We start from the raw sequence: 11,164 nt of genomic DNA, 5'->3' as shown, positions 1-11,164 counted from the left end.
TAGTATAACTATGTTATTAAGTATTGTTTATTGGTAATATATCTTAGTGATACACACTTTTAACTCATTCAGTACAAGAGGTCTTATCTTAGGCCATGATGGATTTCTTATAGTCTTACTTTGTATAATAGCAGGATCGGTCCTGAAAGAAAGAACTTTTCATACAGAAATAATATGTTCAGCTTATGAAATAACAAAATTTGAGAGGCATAGACAAAAGGAGTAAATAGACATTTACCTACATCTTGGTATTAGGCAGAATAACAGAGTTGGGAGGGATCTTAGAGGTCTTCTAATCCAACCTCCTGCTCAGGCAGGAAACCCTATACAATTTCAGTCTCTTCTTAAAAACATCCAGTGTTGGAGCATTCACAGCTTCTGGAGGCAGGTTATTCCACTGGTTAATTGTTCTAACTGCCAGGAAATTTCTCCTTAGTTCTGAGGCAACAGATCTTGCTGAGAAAACAGCTGAAAGGACTTGCTGTGCTACCTAGAAAAACTTTAGAAAAAACTTTAGAAAATGCACATTTTCACAATGCTCATATTGTCCAAGGGGCACAGGAAACAAGGAACAACAATGTGTATGTGTACAACATCTGTGAGACCTGCTTCATGACTATCTACATAATTTTTTTTTATTTCATTTTTTTACGGTACAGTAAACCAAACTCAGGTTAGTTATTCTCAAAAGCAAGCAACATTCTGGAGATCTATATGCAAGTTAGGCAAACTGCTGAGCAATTTTGCTCTTCAGGAAGATACTAAGAATAGCTGAGGGGTCATGCTGAAACTGCAAGATTCAGACTGAAAAAGACCAAAGTTCTAGATCCTTCCAACTGTTAACTGTGTCATAGTGTTTCTTTTCTTTTTCCCTGTTAGAAAGGCAGAGACCTGAAATCTGTTCAGTTTTTATATACGTTTGATACCTTGGGCAATTAAAATGACCACAAAAGCAATTGATATTGTGGCTTTGTGATCTGCAAACATTTCCCCTCCCTTCTGCCTTTTAGACAACCTGTTTCACTCAGACTAGGAGCATAAATATGGACTTTGCTTACATGGCTATCTACAGAGTGTGGCCAGAAAATTCAAGGTGGCAGTGACAACAGGGCGATCAAAGTTCCACCTGTTTGTGTGTGTTTTTTCAATGGGAGACGCCCACAGTACACTATAAGAGAGGCAGATATCTAAATGTTTAAATAATTGTGTGACATCATCATCTTGATATACAGGATCACAGCCTATTTGGCAATTAATGCACTTATTAATTGCCAGATTGCGTGGTGTGTATGTGTGTTAAATTATGGATTTTTAAACTAGATTTTAAGTGCTGTATGTTGCCCAGAGTCACTGTGAGACAGGTGGCTATATAAATTTGTTTAAATAAACAAACAAACAAACTTTGCCTGAGGGAGAGTGGGGCCAAAATAAAACTATTTGCTCTCAGCCGAACAGAAAGAAAGCCATGTTCATCAAATGTCAAGAAACACGGGCCAGAACAAAAGCAGCCCCACCAATTTGTGGTGGTGAACAGTGAAGCCTGCCCACCTCCTGACATTTGCTAAAGTAGCAGAGATAGTTGTTCTGCTCTTGTAGAAAAACGTAAGAGACTTTTATGAATTCCAGAGGGTGTTAGCAGAGAGATTTATTTTGCTCAAGGTTCAGAAGCAATTCTGAACAAAAAGGGTGGGTTCAAACTACAGCTTTTTTTTATAATTTTTTACAATTTTACAATAAAAACTCCTTTCCCAATCCCTCCCAACCCTCCCCAAAACCCCTCATTCTTCCCAAAGCTGAATACAGGGTTAACTAGAACTTAAAAGAAAAAACTTTTAAACTCAAATAAACCTCAAACAAATATGATTACATTCAATAAACAAATTGTTAAGTACTTTAACTCCATTATATATAAAAAACAAAGAGAAAAAGAAGAAAAGAAAGAAAATAAGAAAAATAATGAAAAGAAAAAAAAACAAAACTATTCTACACTTCTAAATAATATCTTAAACTTTAAATATAAATTATTCAAAAGCTAAATGATATTTTCTAATATCATACTTATATTGTATAAAATTTATCCATCTTTTCCACACCAAGAGATACTTCTCTTGCGATTGATCTTTCAAAAAAGCCGAAATTTTTGCCATTTCAGACAAGTAAGAAACTTTAAGAAACCATTCCTGCAAAGTAGGCAAAAATTCCTTCTTCCAATATTGTCCTATTAACAACCTTGCCGCTGTAGTTAAGTTTAACATTAAATTAATTTCTTTGTCATCACAATTAGAAACAATACCCAACAAAAACAATTGTGGGGTAAATTTTATCCTTCTTTTGAAGATTCTTTGAATATTCCACCATATCTTGATCCAAAAGGCTTTTATACTTTTACATGACCACCAGATATGATAATACGTTGCATCCAAGCAACCGCATCTCCAACATGTAGGCTGCAAATTTGAGTACATACGAGACATTTTTTGTGGATCAAGGTGCCATCTATAAAACATTTTATAGAAATTTTCCCGTAAATTTTGCGCTTGTGTAAATTTAACATTCCTCACCCAAATAATCTCCCATGTATCTAATGAAATCGGTTCATCAAAATTTTGAGCCCATTTAACCATACAATCTTTAACTAATTCTGCTTCTGAATCCAATTCCACTAATACACCATAAATTCTTTTTATATGGGTTCGACTTTGATCTCTAATTTGTTTTATCAAGTTCTCATCCTCTCTAAGCAAACCCACTTTATAATCTATCTTCCACCTTTCCAATAATTGTCTGTACTGAAACCATGAATAATTAATATTTTCTTGTGCTAATTCATCTATGGATTTTAATTGCCAATTTTTACCATCCCATTTAAGTAATTGTATATAAGAAATACTATCCATCTTAACTCCTTTCCTTATTCCTTCTATTGCATGCCATGGAATAGCCCATAATGGAATTCTTGAATCAATTCTATAATATTTCTTCCAAACCCGAAGTAAAGAAGTTCTTAAAATATGAGACTTAAAAACCCTGTCAACCTTTTTATTATAAATTAAATAGGCATGCCATCCATATAATAAATCCCACCCCTCCAAAAGGAGTATATCTACATTTGTTAAATTAACCCAATCACTAATTAATGTTAAAACCACAGCATCATAATACAATCTCAAATTCGGTACCTTGAGTCCACCTCTCGTATATCTCGTATAATTTTAAGTTTTACTCTTGGTTTTTTCCCTGCCCAGATAAATTTATTGATACCTTTCTGCCATTCATCTAGATTTGCTTCTTTCTTTAGAATAGGTATCATTTGAAATAGAAAAAGAAACTTTGGCAAGACATTCATTTTAATCGCTGCTATTCTCCCCAATAGGGACAATTGCAGCTTTTTCCAATTCTTTAAGTCCTTTTGTATTTTAAACCACAGCCTTTCATAATTATTTTTATACAGTTTTGCATTGGAAGCAGATAAAATAACCCCCAAATATTTTACCTTATTAACAACCTTGAAACCTGTTAGTCTAACTAAGATCTCCTTATCCAAGTTGGTCATGTTTTTTGACAATATTTTAGTCTTATTGTTATTAATCTTGAAACCTGAAACTTGTCCAAACTGATTTATCAATTGCAGCAACTCCATTACAGAATGAGTTGGTTGAGACAAAGTAACAACCAGATCATCTGCAAAGGCCCTTAATTTATAATCATTTTTGTTAATTTCTATTCCTTTTATTTTAGGTGATTCACGAATTTTGATCAGCAAAATTTCCAAGGTTAAAACAAACAGCAAAGGCGACAATGGACAACCCTGTCTAGTCCCCTTTTCAATTGGAAATACCTCTGATAAACCTCCATTAACTATAAGTTGTGTCGTTTGTTTTTGATAAATGGCTCGAAGAGCCTGTAAAATTTTATCTCCAAAATTCATTTCCTCAACCAATCTTAACTTAAATTGCCAATTTAACTGATCAAAAGCTTTTTCAGCATCTAGAAATATCAATTCTGCAGAAATCTGGTTGTTCTTATCCAAATATTCTATTAAATTAATAATTTGTCTAACATTGTTCTTCATATATCTTCCAGTTATGAAACCAGATGGATCCATATGTATTAGTTGATTCAACACAGTCATAAGTCTGTTAGCTAAAATTTTCGAAAAAATCTTGTAATCTACATTCAAAAGAGATATAGGTCTATAATTTTTTGGTAGAGTAAGATCTTGGTCCTCTTTTGGGATCAAGAATATAAAAGCTCTACCCCAAAACAGGGGGGGTCTCTAATCCCTGTAATATATTATTAAAAAGTTCCCTTAAAAGTTCTATCATCTCATCTATCAAAGTCTTATAATAAATTGATGTCAGTCCATCAGTACCCGGTGCTTTACCTACTTTTAATTGTTTAATTGCTGTAACAATTTCCTCTATAGTAACCAATCCATTAATTTCTTGTTTCTGATCTTCTGTTAACTTAGGAAAATGAGCATCTTGTAAATATTTATCTATATCTAAAGCCTGTACTTTCCTACCCATATATAATTGTGTATAATAATCTAGAAAAGATTTCTTGATCAATTCCTTCTGATATACCAATTTACCATTATGATTTATTTTATCTATAATTCTCAACTTCTGTTTCTTTCGCAATTGATAAGCCAGCCATCTCCCTGGCTTATTAGCATTACAAAATGTATTATGTTTCATATAAAGTAAATTAGTTGCAGTCTGATCTGCCATTAACATATTAAATTGCATTTTAAGCAAATTTATAGATTCCTTAACCTTCTCATCTGTAGGATTCAAAATTAAAACTTTTTCTTTTAATTTAATCTCATCTTCCAACTCCTTACGTTTTTGCACCTGTTTCTGTCTGTAAGCCTTATTCATTTGTATCAAAACCCCACGCATATAAGCTTTACTTGCATCCCATACCATTGCCATTGAAGTTCCCTTATGCATATTTAAAACAAAATATTCCTTTAAATACTCTTTAAGTTTCTGAACATTCATTTCTTGTCTAAATAAATTTTCATTCAACCTCCAAGATCTCCTCTCCTCTTTTTCAGTAGCCAGTTCCATCCACACTGGGCTGTGATCTGTTAATGTCCTTGGAAATATCTTTGCATTCTTTACCCTAAAATATAAGTCCATTGTAATAAAAAAAAAGTCAATTCTTGAAAAAGATTGATGTCTATCCGAAAAAAAGGTAAAGTCTCTCTCTTCCATACTATGTTCTCGCCAATAATCTCGCAACTCCCAGTCCTCTTTCAAGTCAAAAAAGGCCTTAGGTAATTTACCCTGTTTAAAAGAAGTAGAAAATCCTTATTTATTTATTTATTTATTTATGAGACTTATATATCGCTTTAAGTGCAAGCACTCTCTAAGCGGTGTACACCAGTAAGCAATGTATGTATATATTTACATTTCCCCCAACAATCTCTATATGTATCTAGAACTCCATTCCAATCTCCCATTAATATAACAGATCTATAATCCAATAAAGTCAATTTTTCATGTAACAACCTATAAAATTGTTCTTGTTGTTGATTTGGTGCATACAAACCTACTATAAGTATTTTCTTGCCATACAATCCCACTTCAATCATTACATATCTCCCTTGAGGATCAGAATCTACTAAACAAACTGATAAATTTTGCTTAATATAGATGACTACACCCCTTTTTTCCCCAAGAGCAAAGGATACAAAATGAGATCCCAATCGAGCACTAGCTAAATATTTTTGATCCTTAGAAATAATATGCGTTTCCTGCAAACAAATAATGTCATTATTATGTTGCTTCAGATAGTAAAATATTTTCTTTCTCTTCTGAGGGGAATTAAGGCTGTTAACATTCCATGTCAGGAACTTTACCATCTCCATCATCCAGTAGCCTAGAGAAGACTGCTTGGAGATCTGCCATTGAGGATTGCACCGAAGATCTCTTAGGTCTTGCTCCTCCCACAGGCTCAGAAACAAATTCTTGTGAGACTTCTTTAACCTCCTTCTTCTATTGTTCCTTTTCCTTACGTTTATGTGCAGCTCGAGTCATTCTCTGCTCTTTCATCTCAGCTTGTTGAAACCACTCAGCCTGTAGTTTTCCAGCTTTCATCAATACAGCTTCTTCAGACTGCTGTTCTGCCTCCTTCTCTTCCAATGCTTTTAACATTATAGGTGGTGATGAGTGTGCTCCCAGGACCGAAGTATAAAACTCCTTTGCTTTAAAAACAGTATTAAGTCTATAACTTGTCCCCACATAGCTCACCACAATTCCAATCAGAATATCCCATATAAATGGCATCTGCCTCTTTTTAAGTTCATCTGCTAAAAAAGCAAACTCTTTTCTTCTTCTTAAAATTTTAGATGGGATCTCCTTTAAAATTATAATATCTTCTGCAGCAATCTGAAACCTCTTATTATAAAAAGTTTGTATAATTTCATTACGCACCAATCTTTTCCCAAAGTAGATTACCACATCTCTTGGCAGATTTCTTTGCTTTGCAACCCAAGAATTGACTCTGAATATTTTTTCAATTTCTCTGAATATTTCCTCTTTTTCTCTGTCCAGAATCACAGCAAAATCATTTGCTACCATCTCTCTCAAGTCTTCTTGCATATTCTCTCTCAGACCCCTGATTCTTAAAGCAAATTCCATCTCTCTATATTGAAACATAACAATCTCATCTTGTGAATTTTCCATCTTTTTTTCCATTCCTTCAAATTTTTCCTCCAACACCTCCACTTTATCTGCAACTTCTTCAACATGAGAATCCAATTTTTCAACCACAGAAGCAAGTCCTTTTAAAGCCAAAACTATATCTTGCCTCAAAATACTGTTATTCTCCACTAAAATCTCTTTCACTTCTCCTTTAATTTGAGATATAACATTTCCCATTACATCTTGCAAGTCTTTTACCGTTAGTGGTTGTATAGGAGGAGAAGATGGTGGTGTGGCTTTAGGTTGTTGTGCTGGTAATATCACCGGAGAAGAAGCCACCTTAGGTACCGTGGAAGTTGCTTGGCGCTTTGAAGCCATCTTTTTTTTTAAAAAAATTGTTTCTTCTTTCCTCCTTCTTGAAAAATACAAAGAAAAAATCCCTTGGAAAAATAAAGAAAAATAAACAAAAAAGATGGAAAATAATCCTCCTAAAACCCAAATCCTCCTTCAAAAATTCATTATAATAGAAAAAGAAAAAAAAGTAAAAAAGAAGTAATTAAGTAACCAAGTCCGTTCCGTTCCGTTCCCTTAAAAAAAAAAAAACAACCTCAAATCGCCATTTTACTTTCCCTCTCAACAAAATAAAAAATAAAAATAAGTCTTTAAAATTAAAGTCCAAGTAAAATCAAAAGGTAAAATCCTCTGTTCAGCTCTGTCCGCTTTTTAAATAACTCACCAGTTCTCTTTGATCGTGGAGGTGGGAGCGGCGTCTTGCTTTGTCCCAAACAGCGAGAGACAAAGACAGCTGAGAAGCGGAGACACCCTGAGCTCCGTGAGAGCACTCTTTTCACCCCCCAAAAAAGATTCTTTTGGGGATTTCAGAGGCTTCTGTGGTTGAAAAACTACTCAGGGTGATACTCCCCTCCTTCCCTTTGCCCGGGAAGGAGGTTTTAAACCGCGGAACAGCTGATGCCTGCTGTTCTCAGTGGTTTTAACACTTTCTCAGGAGGACGCTACAAAGTAGCCGCCATCGCCAGCTCAGCACCACCGGAAGACCAAACTACAGCTTTATACTTTCCATTTCTTAGGAACAAAGGAGCTCACATAGAAATCTACATTGTATTTCCTTCAGTTAGTTTCTCACAGGCATACACTGAAGAGAGTTTTGCTTCATACAATGTTTCTAAACGTCATGCATATTTGGTCAGTCACAGATTGCTTACACAGCTTTATTCCAGTAACTATGCAGACACATCATTTTTCTTTTAGTGATTTTTCATTATTATTATTCCACTTTATTCTACTTTATTCTTCATTATTCTTTATTATTCCACTTTATTCCCCCCTTTGGAGGTTTTCCAGCTTAAACTTCCATTATTCTACCTCTGATTCAGGATCTCTAGTGGGCACCATTTTATAAACATCAAAGGTGACGCTAAAACTGGAGTGTGGGTTGGATTTCCATTGGGAGATCCCTAATAGTGCCTGGTCCTTATAGCTACTTCTTGTTCTATGTGTTCTGATTTGTAAGGCCCAGCTATCAGGATCAGACTTTGGATTATAACACTGATATTGGATCCCTTTTCTATAGACTTTATATGTAGTTCTATTGTATGTACAGGAGCCAGGGGAACTATCTTGGCACCCTTCTGGTTTCACTGTATGATAAATCAAAGTCTTGGTTATCTGGTTTCCTTGTTTTGTAGTCTTGATGCAGTTTTGACAACCTTGGTTTCCCTGGGTTTTTGTTCTTTCTTTGTGTGTGCTACTCAATAATTTTCTATTAAAGGATTTCTGCAGTATGACCTCTTGTGTAGCCATTGCACTGATTTGTGTAGGAATGTGTGTGTATATTCCTAATGTTAAATAACTAACAAATATTATGAGCTGTAGAATCCTCATATCTTCCACTGTGCGTAGAGAGACAGCTTCCAGGGTGTCTCAGCAGGGTTGTGATGTCCACACCATGTATTGAGAACCCATTGCCGGTAGGGTTCGACAGGGTGTATTTCTTGTAAATTTCAACACCAAAGGTTTGTCAGTTTTCTCCACCTTGTAACTTACTGGATCTGCAGGTGCAGCTGCTTTCAATCTACTCCAGTGGATCCAGGACTTTCCCTCCAAGGTTTTCACTGCCAAAGGAGAACACATGACAACAGTATACGGTCCTTTCCATCTTGGGCTCAAGGGGTCTGATTTCCAGTACTTTACCCATACCGTATCTCCTGGTTTGAACCCATGTGTTGCCATGACCACTGGAGGGGGTTGTTCCATCATATAATGGCGCAAATTTGAAACGGACAAATTATGAAGCTGTAACTGATGTAACAATTTCTGTTGATCTATTCCCCCCTTATGAGCCAAGTCCGGCCAGCCTTGATTGTCAGGTTTAAATAGACAAGGGGGACGGCCAAACATGAGCTCATAAGGACTAAGTTGTAATTTAGTGCGGGGGGGCAGTCTGATTGCATACAAAACCATAGGCAAAACATCTGGCCAATGGAGATGAGTTTCCAAACAAAATTTGGTAATAAGTGTTTTAATTGTGCGATTAGCATGTTCCACCCTTCCAGCCGATTGAGGGTGGAAGGCACAATGAAATCTCCACTTAATTCCTAATGCTTGGGCTAAAGCCTTATTAATTTGGTGTACAAATTCAGGGCCATTATCTGATGAAATCCTAGAAGGGCAACCAAATCTAGGAATAATTTCTTTTAGAAATATTCTGGCAACCTGTATAGCTTTCTTATTTACAGTTGGAAAGGCTTCAATCCATCCTGAATAGGTATCAATTATTACTAACAGGGCTACATATTTCTTACTCCTAGGCATATCAGTGAAATCAACAACGACATAGTCCATTGGAAAATAAGCAATTGGTTGTCTACCAGGTGGTACTATCGGTCCTTGGTGTGCATTGGTTTGGGCACAAATGGAACATTGCGAACATACTTGAGCTGTTAGCGAAGAAGCAAAGGGAAGATAGAAAAATCGTTCAAGCTGCTGTAGTAATGCAGTTTTTCCCAGATGATGTTGCTTATGGGCTTGAAAAATAAGGGGGTGAGCAAGCGCCAGAGGAACAGCAATGCGCCCATCGGGAAGGGTGTACCAGCCTTTAACTAGTTTGGCTTGTACATCCTGCTTCAACTCCTTCATATATGTAGGATCAAGTTGTTCTAAGTAGGTGTCTAAATTCATGAACCTAGTGACATCTGACTGGAGGGGGGGAGGCCTTCCAATGCAGCTCTTTTGGCTTCTTTGTCTGCCTTCCTATTGCCCTGGGTAATAAGGCTTGAGTCTTTTTGATGTCCAGGACAATTGATTATTGCAATTTTGGGTGGCAATTGTGCTGCCTTAATAAGTCTTTTAATTAAAGTTGCATATTGGATAATCTTGCCTGTGGAGTCCAAATATCCTCTCTCTTTGTAGATTGCTGCATGTGCGTGGATAGTCAAAAATGCATATTTACTATCTGTATATACATTTAAAGTCATTCCTGCAGCTATTTCTAATGCTTTGCTTAGGGCATACAATTCTGCAAATTGTGCACTTGCTTGGCTAGGTAACTGTGCTGACTCTACAGTTGCAGTTTGAGAAACAATCGTGTAACCAGAGTATCTAATTCCTTGATCCATAAAGCTGAATCCATCAGTAAACCACTGAAAGTCTGGATTATGCAAGGGTTGGTCCATAAGGTCAGGTCTGCAAGAATATTGTAGTTCTATTGTTTGCATGCAGTTATGTATAGGCATAGTTGAATCTGGTATTGGCATTAGAGTGTCTGGATTGAGAGCTGAGCACTGTTGCAGTGTAACTTGTGGATTTTCTAATAAAAGGGCCTGTATTTTATGCATCCTTTGATTGCTGATCCATAAATGTCCCTTATTGTCAATAATTGTCTGCAGGGCATGACTAGTATAAACAGTCACTGGAGCTGAAAAGGTTAACTTATTTGCCTCTTGTAGTAACAGTACAACTGCTGCTAGAATTTTTAAACATTGTGGCCAACCCTGCGAGGCCATATCCAGCAGTTTTGACAGATAAGTGACTGGGCGGTTCCAACTTCCCTGCTTTTGGGTAAGAACTCCTAAAGCCACATTCTGTCTCACATCGACATAAAGTGAGAACGGCCTAGATATATCAGGTAGACCTAGAGCTGGTGCTGTGGTAAGAGCCTGCTGAAGGTATTCCATTGCTAGGGTCCGTTCTTGTTGCCACAAAAGAGGTTCCTTTTCTGGTCCCCTTAAAACTTGGTATAATGGTTTAGCTGTGAGAACGAAGTTAGGAATCCAAATTCTACAGAAGCCTGTAATTCCCAAAAAGGCTCTAACTTCCTGTTTTGTTTGGGGTATGGGAATCTGTAACACAGCTTGCTTTCTCTGGGGGCCCAAAGTTCTTTGTCCCTGTGATAGTTCATAGCCTAAATACATTACAGTCTTTTGAACTAATTGTGCTTTCTTTCTGGATGCTCTGTAGCCATAGTCTTGTAACAATTGGACCAATCTGGATGT

This window comes from Crotalus tigris, unplaced genomic scaffold (genome assembly GCF_016545835.1).
Source record: "Crotalus tigris isolate CLP2741 ecotype Arizona unplaced genomic scaffold, ASM1654583v1 scf7180000017899.1852299, whole genome shotgun sequence".
NCBI lineage: Eukaryota > Metazoa > Chordata > Lepidosauria > Squamata > Viperidae > Crotalus > Crotalus tigris.
Note: the sequence above shows the minus strand (reverse complement) of the source record.